Raw genomic sequence first — 11,076 nt, forward strand, 5'->3', positions numbered from 1 at the left:
TCTCTCTCTCTCTCCTGCACTGTCCTCACCATGTGCTTCCTTTGTCTGCTCTTCTCCCTTTTAAAACTGCTGTTGTTTTGACTTTTTTTCCCCAAAGTTCCAAAACAATGCAACAGCATATAAAACAGTAATTGCTGCTCTTGGAATTCGAGGAGATCACCTCGAGCACCTAAAATAACTCAAAAAAAGGAGCAGCTCTTACAGCCAGAAATTTTCCCCGTCCTCCATATTGATAAGGGGAACAGCTGTTTTCTCTGAATCTGGCTTATGCCCCTCATAATCTTATACAACTCCATCGGGATGTGGAGAAGCCAGTGTTGGACTGGGGTGGACAAAGTTAACAATCACACAACACCAGGTTATAGTCCAACAGGTTTATTTGGAAGCACTAGCTTTCAGAGTGCTGCTCCTTTATCAGGTAACCAGTGGGCCAGGATCATAAACACAGAATTTATAACGAACTATCACAGTGTCATGCAATCAAAATGATATATTGAACAAACCTAGATTGCTGTTAAGGCTTTCGTTTTTTTTGGAATGAGTTGCAGGTTTTGATTCATTAATATGTAAAACCCAGAACTTCTTTTCAGTCGCATTCTCGAGATAACTTCAGGTTTTATATAAATAAGATGACATCTCAGCTCAGAAAATGCATTAACGGTGTGAAGTTAGAATCTGCCTGTATCCTACTCTTGAGTCAGACTGGTTACACTTCCAAAGTAGGAATTTATAAAATGTTACGTGGATTGACTGCCTGTGTTGACTTCCTGCAGGTTATGTGTTTTTTGAACAAAATAGAATGCATCTGCAAATATAATTCTGCAAATACAATACACCCTAAAGACTTATATCTGTGCATCTGAGGGAGGAAGGGAGAGAGAGAGAGAGAGAGAGTGAGTGAGTATGAGTGTGTGCATATGAGTGTGTGAATGTGAATGTGAGTGCGCTTGAGAGAGTGTATGTTTGCGTGTGTTTGTGTGCTTGGTAGAGTGTGTGCATGAGTGTGTCGGAGTATAAGTCTGTGTGTGTGTATACAGTGTAGTGGGGTCACCTGTAGTGTGGCATGAACCCAAGGTCCCAGTTGAGACCATCCTCATGGGTACCAGACTTGGCTATCAGCCTCTGTTTGGCCACTCTGTATTGTTGTGTATCCCAAAGTGCGCCTTGAAAGATGTTCACCTGAAGATCCAAGGCCGAACGTCCCTGACCACTGAAGCGTTCCCTGACTGGGAGGGAACTCTCCTGCCTGGTGATTGTTCGGCAGTGTCCATTCATCCGTTGCCGCAGCCTCTGCTCGGTCTTGGCAATGTACCATGCCTCAGGGCATTCTTGTCTGCAGCATATGAGATAGACAATGTTGGCCGAGTTACATGAGTACCTAGTCGGTGGTGTCCCCATGTGTAATGGTGGTATCCATGTCGACACTTTGAAATGTCTCGCAGTGGTTGTACAGTATTGTGGTCGATGTTGTCCTGAAGGCTGGGCGGTTTGCTGCAAACAATGGTCTGTTTAAGGTTTGACGATTGTTTAAAGGTGAGAATTGGAGATGTAGGGAAGGTCTTGGTGAGGTACTCATCCTCATCGATAATGATTTGCAGGCTGCGAAGAACGTGGCTCCCGGGAAATACTGGACAATGAAGGGTACTTTATTGGCTACAACCCGTGTCTGTCTCCTGAGGAGGTCATTACGGTTTCTCATAGTGGCACATCAGAACTGGTGATCGATGAGTTGAGCATTGTATCCTGTTTTTGTGAGGGCGTCCTTCAGGACCTTCAAGTGTCCATTGCGTTCCTTCTCTGAACAGATCCTGGGTATGTGTAGGGCTTGTCTGGAGGGGATGGCTGTTTTAATATGTTTAGGGTGTTTCAGGATGTTCCAGGATAACATTGACCACAGCACTGCACAACCCTGTCATGGCAACCACTGCAAAACGTGTCAGAGTGTTGACACGAATACCATTACACGTTGGGGCACCACCCACCATGTACGCGGCAGGTACTTATTGACTTGGCCAATGTTGTCTATCATATACTCTGCAGGCAAGGGTGCCCTGAGTTGAGAGTGTGGTGCTGGAAAAGCACAGCAGAATAGGCAGCATTTGAGGAGCAGGAGAATCAACATTTTGGGTATCAGCCCTTCTTCAGGAATGAGACTTGTGGGCCTGGGGACTGAGAGATAATTGGAAGGGGGTTGGGGTTGGGAAGGATGATAGTATAGAAAGCAATAGGCTGATTGGTGAGAGAGAAGGTGATAGGTCGGAGAGGAGGGTGGAGTGGATAGATGGGAAAGGTGATGGACAGGTCAGGAGGGAGGTGCCGAGTTGGAGGCTTGGGACTGGGATGACACAGGTGAAGGAGAAATGAGGAAACTGGTGAAATTCACCAACTTGGCACTGCCCTTCTGACCTGTACATCACCTGTCAGGGAACACTTCAGTGGTCAGGAACATTCGGCCTCGGATCTTCAGGTGTCCATCCTCCAAGGCGGACTTCGGGATACGCAACAATGCAGAGTGGCCGAGCAGAGGCTGATAGCCAAGTTCAGTAGCCATGAGGATGGCCTCAACTGGGACCTTGGGTTCACTACACACACACACACACTCTTACACACTCACATTCTCACGCAGACCCTCTCTCATACACAGGCTCTCTCTCATACACACATACACATGCACACATATACACACACGCCCCACACTCACACTCACACACCCCCCTCTCACAGGCTTACACTCCATCACACCCACACACACATTTTACCAAGCTTGCACACACGCAACCATACGTGTGCATGCTTGGTAAACTCTCTCATGCACACTCACACGCACGTGCTCACATGCACACACTGACACACTCTGTCTCTCTCTCTCTCTCTCTCCCTCCCTCACATTGACACACACACATGTATAAATCTTTGGGGTGAATTTGGATTTGCAGAATTGTATTTGCAGATACATTCTAAAAGCACACAACCTGCAGGTAACCATTGCAGGCAGTCAATCCATGTCATGTTATAAATTCCTACTTTGGAAATCGAACCAGTCTGATTCAAGATTGGGATGCAAACAGACTCTAACCTCATATATTTAATATATTCTCTGAGTTGAAATGTCTCTCCTTTTTATAAATCCTTAAGTTATCTTGAGAATGTGACTGAAAAGAAGTTTTGTGTTTTACATATTAATGAATCGAAACCTGCAACCCATTCTAAAAGATGAAAGATTTAACAGCAATCTAGGTTTGTTCAATATACCATTTTAATTGCATGACACTGTGAACTTTTGATGTGTCTTATGATCCTGACCCACGAGTTACCTGATGAAGGAGCAGCTTATTTGACTATAATCTAGTGTTGGAAGTGGGTACTGCAGATGCTGGAGGTAAGAGTCTAGATTAGAGTGGTTCTGGAAAAGCACAGCAGGTCAGGCAGCATCCGAGGAGCAGGAAAATCGACATTTCAGGCAAAAGCCTTTCATCAGGAAGACAACCAAGTGTTGTGTGATTTTTAACTTTGACTTCTATCAGGCACACACTCTCAACTTCCTCTGCTGCAAGGTACCCTAGCTTATCAAGTCTCTCTTCAGAGCTGCAATGCTCCATCCAAGGCAACATCCTGATGACAAAAACAGAAAGTTGCTGTAAAAGCTCGGCAGGTCCAGCAGCATCTGTGCAGAGAAATCAAAGTCAACATTTCAGGTCCGATGACCCTTCCTCAGAACAGCATGGTGAATCTCTTCTGCACCCCCTCCTGTACAGTCACATACTACAGGAGTCAAAGTATCTATAAAAAGGATGAAATGTGATTGAAACACCATCAGATCCATGAGGCGGTAATCTTTTGTGCAGGGTTGCAGAAAATTACATTAAAGAGCAAAAGTAATTCATATTTTCTCGTGGTTGGTTTATTTCGTATTCATGTATTCATATTGTTAAGTTCTTGAATGTAATTTGAATGTGGATAACCTACTGCTGTTCCCTTTGGAAAACGCAAACTTTTCAATCTTCTTTCTTTTCAATTCTATCAGTCTGGCTGTAAGATTTTGTGCTGCTGGCCTATTCCACTTGCTCACTCCCCGCTGCCTTTAAAATTGCATCAATGCTATTTTATCAGTAAGCTATCTCCAGATTGCACACAATCCCCTAAAGTATGGCTGTTCTGCTGCTTTTTGAAGTATTTTAAAAAGCTGTCAGTACGTGTTATCCTGTCCATCATAAAACAGATGAGGTGCTATTAAAACAAGTCCACTGAGCCTCAGGGCACTGAGTGAGTGCTTGAGTGGATAAACCCTGCTCCTTCTTCACGAAATGGCTATACCCTTTGATATGGTTCATCACATCATTAGGCAGCACAGTGCCTCAGTGGTTAGCACCGCTGCCTCACAGCACCAGGGACCTGGATTTGATTCCAGTCTCAAGCGGCCTTCTGTGTGGAGTTTGCACTTTCTCCCCATGTCTGTGCAGGTTTCCTCCCACAGTTCAAAGATGTGCAGGTTAGGTGGATTGGCCGTGGAAAGTGCAGTGTTAGAGGGAAAGGACAGTGGGGAAGAACTGGGTGGGATCCTCTTTGGAGAGTCCATGTGGGCTGAATGGCCTGCTTCCACACTGTAGGGATTCTATGACATCAAACAAATAAAAGGAAAATCAAGAGATACAGAGGGATCTTGGGATTCAAGTCCATAGCTCCCCACAATGGCCACACAAGTATACAGGGTGGTAAAGAAGGTGTATGGGGTACTTGCCTTTATTGGTTGGGGTATAAGTCAGGATGTCATGTTGCAACTTTACAAGACTTTGGTTTGGCCACACTTAGAGCATTGCACTCAATTCCGGTCACCACATTACAGGAAGGATATGGAGGCTTTGGAGAGGGTGCAGAAGAGGTTTACCAAGATGCTGCCTGGATTAGAGGGTATGAGCGATGAGGAGAGGCTAGGAAAACTCAGGTTGTTTGCTCTGGAGTGGCAGAGGCTGAAGGGAGATTTGATAGAAGTCTATAAAATGATGAGATACATAGACAGTGTTGACAGTCAGAACCTTTCTCCCAGAATTGAAATGGCTAATACTGGGGAGTATGCGATTAAGGTGGTGGGGGTGGAATTCAAAGGAGATGTGAGGGGCAGGTTTTTTACACAGAGAGTGGTAGGAGAGTGGAATGTGCTGCCAGTGGTGATGGAGGCAGATATGGTAGGGGCATTTAAGGGACTTTTGGATAAGCACATGAATACACAAGGAATGGAGGGATATGGACCAAGGGCAGGCAGAAGGGATCCGTTTAATTTGGTGTCATGTTTGGCACAACATCATGGGCCAAAGGGTCTGTTCCTGTGCTGTACTTTTCTGTGTTTTATCTGGAGAACTCAGCAGGTCTGGCAAAAATTGTGTAGAGAGTCATAGAGGGTGGAATCTTAAAAGGTGTAGGCCACTATGAGAAGATGAGTGAGACTCATTTCTCTGCAAGGAGTAACACTCACCTTTCACAATTGGCATGGTTAGTTTCTCGCTAGGCAGTAGCGAGTTGCCAATTGGGAGGGATTATTGCTAGTTAAACGTCTTGTTGACTGTGGAACTTACCTCATTAATCTCAGATTTCTATCTGAACAAACTCGCCAGTCAAATGAGATGTTGAGAAAACTCAGCAAGGAAATCAGAGTGGATACCTAGTGAATTCAGCTCATTGTTTGTTCTGAACAATTTGAATGTGACCTGCAACCCAGCTGCATGATAGATAATGATCCATAGACACCAGCCACATGCACCCCTTATCACAGACATAAACTTGGCATAAACCTGAAATACATATCCAGCTCTCTTGTGAAACCTCCTATGGTATCCACCTCCACCACTCTCCCAGGCAGCACATTCCAAATGGAAATAACACTCTAACTAAAGTTAAAAATCACACAACACCAGGTTATAGTCCAACAGGTTTAATTGGAAGCACACTAGCTTTCAAAGCGCCGCTCCGAAAGCTAGTGTGCTTCCAATTAAATCTGTTGGACTATAACCTGGTGTTGTGTGATTTTTAACTTTGCACACCCCAGTCCAACACCGGCATCTCCAAATCATGACTCTAAGTAAAGACATTCTTGTCTTGATTAATTATTAGATTCCCTACAGGCCTTTTGGCCCAACAAGTAAAACACCGACCCTCCGAAGACCAATCCACCCAGACCAATTTCCCTCTGACTAATGCACCTAACACTATGGGCAACTTAGCATGGCTAATTCACCTGGCCTGCACATCTTTGGATTGTGGGAGGAAACCCACACAGACAGTTGCCCGAGGCTGGAATCGAACCTGGGATCCGGGTGCTGTGAGGCAGCAGTGCTAACCACTGAGCCACCACGTCACCTCTAATCACTCCGAGCTCTGTTGCTGACAATCTTGTAATTGCTAGTTACTGACATACCAACTAATTGATACAGAACATCTTTCTTTATCCCTGTCAAAATTGCTCATCAGTTTGAACACCTCAACATGGTCACCTCATAAGTATCTGTGCTCCAAGGCAAATAAGCCCAATCTCTCTAATCTTCCCTTGTATCTAAAATCCTTCATTCTTGGTATCATTTCAATAAATCTCCCTTGCACTCGCTCCAGGGCTTTGATATCCTTCCCGAAATAAAGTGCCAAGAACTGAATACCACATTCTAAATATGGTCTGACCAATGGTTGTAGAGGTGTGACATGATCCCCTTGTTTTTATACTCTATGCCTTTATTTAAAAACCCGTTTTCCCATAAGTCTCCTTAACACTTACCTTGCCTTCTTTAGAGAGTTATGCACATAAATGCCGAGGTCCCTCTGCTCCTGCACTCCCCTCAGAGTTGTACCGTTGAGGCCTGTATTGCGTCTCCACATTTATTCTACCAAAATACATTACCTCACATTTCTCTACCCTGAACTTCATCTGCCGGGTGTCTGCCCATTTGGCCAACTTGTCAACGTCTCTCACAATTCACCATTTTCACGAGCTTAGTATCATCTGCAAGTTTAGAGATTTTACCCTCAATCCCATCTCCAAAAATCAGTAAACAAAGAAGGGTCCCACCACCAATCCCTGGGGAACGCCATTTTCAACTCATCTCCATACACTGGACCTTGCAGATTGGGCTTGGGAATTTTAATAATGTGGAAGTGAGCAGCAATGAAGTTCCAAAAGGCCAATGTTGACTGAAGGGGACCCACTATTTGTCCAGTTTCTATGGATGCTGTGTGAGCCACAGGATATCATGCCTGTATCAGCCACATAAGTGTAATGATGGTCTGTACTGAATCCAATGAAAAGTTGCGAGTTAGATGTGGGCTGGGCTCAGAAGGGTTTTGGATCGGTGCAGGCATCCCTTCTTTGATGACGTTGGGTCAGCCAGCCTGGTACCTTCACTTACTTGCTGCACACGCTGACTCCGAATGTGAATGGATGATGGAAAACATGCTCCTTATCAGATTCGTGGGATCATAACGATGGACAGCACAGAAACAGACCCTTTGGTTCAACCCATCCACGCCAACCAGATATCCTAAATAAATCTAGTCCCATTTACCAACATTTAGCCTATATCCCTCTAAACCTTTCCTATTCATATATCCATCCAGATGCCTTTTAAATGTTGCAATTGTACCAGCCTCCATTACTTCCTCTGGCAGCTCATTCCATACACGTACCACCCTCTGCATGAAAAGGCTGCCCCTTAGGTCTCTTTTAAATCTTTCCCCTCTCACCTTAAACCTATGCCCTCTAGTTCTAGACTCCCCCAGGGGAAAGACCTTGTCTATTTACCTTATCCATGCCCTTCATGATTTTATAAACTTCTATAAGGTTGCCCTTCAGCCTTCGATGCTCCAGGGAAAACAGCCCTGGAGCCCTGTTCAGCCTCTCTCTTTAGCTCAAATCCTCCAACCTCAGCTACATCCTTGTAAATCTTTTCTGAACCCTTTTAAGTTTCACAGCATCCTTCCTATAGCAGGGAGATCAGAACTGCACACAGTATTCCAATAGTGGCCTAAACAATGTCATATACAGCCGCGATGTAGAGGTGCTGGTGTTGGACAAAGTGAAAAATCACACAACACCAGATTATAGTCCAACAGGTTTATTTGAAAACTCTAGCTAGATTAGGGGAATGAAGTTAATTGATGTTTGACCCTATACAGCCTCAACATGACCTCCCAACTCCTATACTCAACGCACTGACCAACAAAGTCAAGTATACAACTGCCTTCTTCACTATCCTATCTACCTGTGACTCCACTTCCATGATCCTCATGCAGCATATCTCACTGCTTGGAGAAATTGTGCCCAACCTTCATCTTCAGTGCATGCCTCTGACGGATGTTTTGAGATTCAAGAACGTTTTTCACTCCATCAATTGTCATTTTAGGTCATCTCCAGAAAGCACAAATGTACTGTAGTGGAATTGATCATAAACTCAATGGGGCGGGATGGCGGGGAGATTGTGATATGGGAGTGGAGAATATGTTCATTCCGTGAGTTGAATGAAATCACCACTTGAAAGGGTGAAAGAAGTAAATTTAATGGTAACTTATAAAAGGGAATTGCTATTATATCCTTGAAAAGAAGCAATTTGCAGGGCTATGTGCAAAGATTAGGGGATTGGAGTTAATTGCATAGCTCTTTCAAAAAGTTGGTGCAGACACAGTAGGCTGAGTGGTCTCCTGTGCTGTGTGATTTTATTCATTCAAAATCAATTTGAGCTGATAGAATTTTTAAATGGAAAATGAGCTCCTGTTCTCTCTGGCATTGGATATTTCTCTGACTCACGTTGCAAACTGCATGCAGAGTTCGCATTTCCATTCATTGTAATTTCCTGATGCAAAGGGAAGAATCAGGATTGATGCAATGAAAGACACATTCAAATTGAGCAGGAAATGAGGGAAAATAAGCTGCTCAGTGCTGGACATCTGCAAGAGATGCAAAAAGAAAACAGCTCAAATAGAATGAAAACTCTTAGGGACCTTAAGGGCCTTTCTGAGGAGTTGTGGGAAAGCAGGGGTTTCAACATCTTTTCCCTGCTGATATATACTCTGCACTCGGATTCTGCCCACACTTAAAGGGCTTATTAAAAATGTTAGTGAAGTAATGTTGGCATATTTTCCGCTTCTGCACAGGCTGCTTCAGTAAAAGAAGACAACTATTATCACCTCAAGGGCAATTAGAACTGGGCAGTAAATATTGGCTTTGCTGGCAATCCATATCCTGAATAAATAAAATGGAGTTCTCAGAAGATGTCTAAGTTAATGCAATATTATTTAAGACTGTAAGAGAGAGGTTCACAGGTTAGCCATTCAGCCGATTGTATCTGCTTCGCCATTTAATGAGATCATGGCTGATCGGATAATCCTCATATCCATTTTCCTGTCTTTTCCTTGTCAACCTTAATTCCCTTAATGATTAATAATCTGTCTATCTCAGCCTTGAATGACCCAACTTCAACAGCCTTTTGCAGTTAAGAATTCACAACCCTCTGAGAGAAGAACTTCCTCCTCATCTCTGTCTTAAATTGATAACCCCTAACTCTGAGATTAGATCCTCTGGTCCTAGATTCTCCCACATGGGGAAAACAACCTTCAATATCTACCCTGTCTAGTCTCATAGGAATTAGGTGCATTTCAAGGAGATCGCCTTTCATTCTTCTCAACAACTTAATCATCTTTTCTTCATAAGACAGTCTCTCCATTCCTGGTATCAACCTGGACAATATTCCCTGAACTGCCTCCAGTGCCGGTATAATTTCCTCAGAGAAGGAGCCTGCAACTGTTCACAGTATTCCAGCTGTGTTCTCACTAATGCTTTTTATAAGTTTTAGCAAATTCTCCCTACTTTTATATTCCATTCATTTTGAAATAATGGCAAATATTCAATTTGCCTTCCCAATTACCCTTCAGGGCTGCCATCCTGAAAAAGTCCACTTACTGCGATTCTCTGACTATTAGTTGGCCAATCCTCTATCTCTGCGAATATACTATCTCCAATACCATTTGCTCTTCTTTTATTAAGAAGCCTCATGTTTAATTGCCGAATAGTACCTTATCAAGCACCTTTGGAAACACATATATATTACATCCACTGCTTCCTCTTTTTCTACCCTATTTGTTACCTAACTTTGGTTAGGTCCTGGGTAAAGTCAAAAATTGGTACTGGGATCAAAAAACAAAGAAAATTACAGCTCAGGAACAGGTCCTTTGGCCCTTCAAGCCTGCGCCAATTCAGATCCTCTATCTAAATGTGTATCCTATTTTCTAAGGGTCTGTATCCCACTGCTCCCTGCCCATTCGTGTATCTGTCTAGATACATCTTAAGTGATACTATCGTGTCCACCTCCACCACCTCCGCTGGCCATGTGTTCCAGGCACCCACCACTCTCTGCGCAAAGAACTTTCCACGCATATCTCCTTTAAATTTTTCCCCTCTCACCTTGAACTCTTGACCCCTAGTTCACTGTGCTCACGAATTCTTGAGTGTCCAATGTAAGTCTATAAGTCAACAACTGATATCAGTCAGCATGGGTTACAGGTAATCGTCATAGAAACGTAGAAGATAGAAGCACAAGCAGGCCATTTGACCTTTCAAGCTTACTCCTCCATTCGTTATAACTTCTTGCTGCTGCCAAGTACATATCTCCATACAAAAACCTCGATTGCGATAGAAATAAAATAATACAGGGGAACCTCGATTATCCAAACGTGATGGGGGGGCACTATTTCGTTATGTATTTCCTCTGGGGCTCGGAGTTTTTAAAGTCTGCTCCCCATTCAGCATACGAGCAGCAGCACACAGCGAGTGAGGCCCTGCCCACCCCCTGCCCCCAACCCCGTGTCCAAACGTGATGGGGGGGCACTATTTCGTTATGTATTTCCTCTGGGGCTCGGAGTTTTTAAAGTCTGCTCCCCATTCAGCATACGAGCAGCAGCACACAGCGAGTGAGGCCCTGCCCACCCCCTGCCCCCAACCCCGTGCAACACCACCCCACACCCCAATGCTCCCAACCCCATGCAACACTGCCCCCCACCTCCAACCCCGTCCAATACCGCCCCCCGACCCAACGCTTTCAACCT

This window comes from Chiloscyllium plagiosum, chromosome 1 (genome assembly GCF_004010195.1).
Source record: "Chiloscyllium plagiosum isolate BGI_BamShark_2017 chromosome 1, ASM401019v2, whole genome shotgun sequence".
Taxonomy (NCBI): Eukaryota; Metazoa; Chordata; class Chondrichthyes; order Orectolobiformes; family Hemiscylliidae; genus Chiloscyllium; species Chiloscyllium plagiosum.